Consider the following 3,000-nt stretch of genomic DNA (forward strand, 5'->3'; position numbering starts at 1 on the left):
TTTCATGAGCTTATAGTTCAATAACTACTACATATGGAAAAAATGAGAAACTTGTAATTTTTCTCATCCCTTGGTCACTACAAGCCTCCAAAGTTGATGGACCAGTGCATTTTGCCCAAAACAACAATTTCTTACGGTTGATTGCATATAAATAAGAGTGAAGATTTTTGTAGGACATGAGATAAAATGCCCCGTTAACTTCAATGGGTTGGTGACCAAAACATATGGTTGCTTTTACCTCACTAATTTTTTTTTGGGCAAAAAAATAGTTTCAAAAAAGTTGCATTTTTTCCCTTCAGCGGACCTATCATCAAAGTTTCTATAGTCACGCTCAATACAGATACTATATACATGTTTTCTTAGTTCCCTTTGGGCCTCTGGATTCAAAAGGAGCCATGGATCATGTCAAAAGGATAATGGATCTCTTACAATTGGAACCTTGGGGGCAATGATAAAGTGCTAAATACAGCAAACATGAAAAAAATGGGTTTAGCATTATGACCTCTAGAAACCCATAGAAACTACTCAATATCTAGCCAAGTTTGTAGTCTATGATTAGATATGGTTACTACCTACAAAATACACACAATTGGCCTAAGAAACTACCAATATTGAGAAAGTTATACTTGCTACTCTAAAATGTATCGTATTCTTCAGCAATCAAAAAACTCAACTATCATCATATACTATGCTATTTAGCATATTAGGTCTCCCAAAACTCAAGGAAGATTAGATTTATGTTATACATTACACTTACACAATCAAAATTGAATTTGGATATCAAGAAAGCCACCAAAAAAATCATAAAAGTGCTAATTTTGGCTAAAAAACAGGATTATGCAATTCTTGTAAATTGGTCATTACTTTCAATTTTAACAACTATCTCTCCCTACAAGCATCAAAACATGTTGAGAACTATGAAGGACTAACCTCTAGCCATCTAAACCTCACAAACATGAAGTTTAGAGTGGTATAGTTGCCAAAAATTGAAAAAAAGCCAAAAACAGGACCCGTTTTTTCACACAGTTTAGGTTCAAAAATGTTGTGCAAGAGTAAGGTTATAAATGGTGAGATCGATACTCAAAAAAAAATACTAAGTTTTTTTCAGCTCATAAGGAAACTTTGTGGATATACACCACCGAAAAATTCATTTTCATACTCTTCAAATAATTCAAGCAAAATGGTCACTTAACAGGACACAAAAGTGTCCAAGGACATAAAAGTGTCCTGTTACCATTCTAGTGTTAACTTAAGGTCCTACAACGAAATGTAGTGGACCGCTTTATTTCAGAGAACTCAGTGCCTGCAAAAGAGATACAAGGCAGACTTGATTCACTTGGTGTAAGCAAAAGAGGATATTCGGCTATACAACAATCTGTCTCATCCGTCTTTGTTAAGAAGGGTATAAAATCCAAACTTTTACCATCAGCCTCAAGTGTTTGGAAAGAGAGGCTTCAGCTTAACGAGGCACAGGGAGACTATCTTGGACAGCCCTTTCATATTAAAGCAACTTACAGTGGCCATGGAGCAAACATGGCATATGATGAGTTCAATAATATTTTTATGGACCTGCAGATGTTACAGAAGAGAATGGTGGAGTTTTACAACATCACATTTGAAGAGTCACGAGGGGTATTACATTTTGTGTTAAAATTGGATGAGTGTGAGCTTGTTAAAGAGAAAAAACTAGAGCGTGTTACAATTACTTTAATGAATAGAGCCCTCTCAAAGTGTCCTAGTGATGATCCTTTGTACTTTAGTGTTCAATTAGAATCTAACATATGGTGGCTTGGTGCGTTTGAGGTAAGTGAGATTCTCAGGTAAGCTCAAATGTTCACATCTACTTAAGTCTCATTTATTTTGTGTTGCAGGTAAAGAAAGAAGATCATGAGATTCTATATTGGGTGTTCCATCGAACTAATATTCCGGAGGTGATTGATAGACAGACTAACCAGGGAGAGGTACTACGTCTAGATGGAAGGGGAGACTTTCAAGTTCAGTGGCATCTTGCAAGTGACCTCAAAACATTAAAATGCATGTATAATTGTGGAATGGGTGCAATGGCAAAGTCGCCGTGTTTGTTCTGCATGGAGCCTGCAAAGGTCATGGACCCAAAGTGGTGGAGAAAAGCTCCAACATGTCACATTGAGGACCCTGCTTTTCGACCGGTTTTGAAAATACCACTTGTGAATGTCCACATCTGTACAATGCATGCCCTTTGTAGAATTGTGGAGAAATTGGTCTACTTATATATCAGGTTTGCTTGGAAGATTAAGAACTCAGCAGAGCGACAAGTAGCCCTGCAGTGCTTAGAATTGGTACTGTTGGATATGGGGCTTCATGGTGGCAATGTGAAAATCCAACGGGATGAAAAGAGATCAACTGCTGAGAAGGATGTCCCATGCAAACCATCCATCGGTGGGGTGAAGGCACGGAGGTTTTTATCTAAACCCCAAGGTACAAGAGATCCGAAGCTAACAAAACATGGAAAAATATATAACACATCTTATGTTAGCAAGGTAGAGTATCAGAGCTCGAAAAAGCTACATATTGCAGTCAAAGACCAAGAACGAACTACTCGTAACGCGAAGGTTGAGGTTTGGCGATCAATAGACATCCTATTTTTGATGTGCAACAAAGATGACTGGTCACAAGGTGATATGAACAAGTTCAAGGAGAATCTCAACCTTCTCAAAAAATCATTCAAGACAGCATGGACAAACACCCAAATTACTCACTACATGGTATTATCGTGTATTTGATTCTATTTTATGTGCAACTATGTGAGTGCAAAACATTCTAACTAATGTGTTTTCATATCCAGCACATCATCTTCAATCATTTACCATATTTTATACAAAAGTATGGGAACCTGGCAATATGGAATACACAAGGGATGGAAAAGTCTCATTACATGGCGAGAAATGCTTATTTTAGGCACACACGACATGGTGGCTCTTGAATCAAGGCTAACAGTTTGAGAGAACTATTTGAATGGTT

The sequence above is a fragment of the Adiantum capillus-veneris genome, chromosome 25 (genome assembly GCF_014529385.1).
Source record: "Adiantum capillus-veneris isolate H3 chromosome 25, ASM1452938v2, whole genome shotgun sequence".
NCBI classification, from domain to species: domain Eukaryota; kingdom Viridiplantae; phylum Streptophyta; class Polypodiopsida; order Polypodiales; family Pteridaceae; genus Adiantum; species Adiantum capillus-veneris.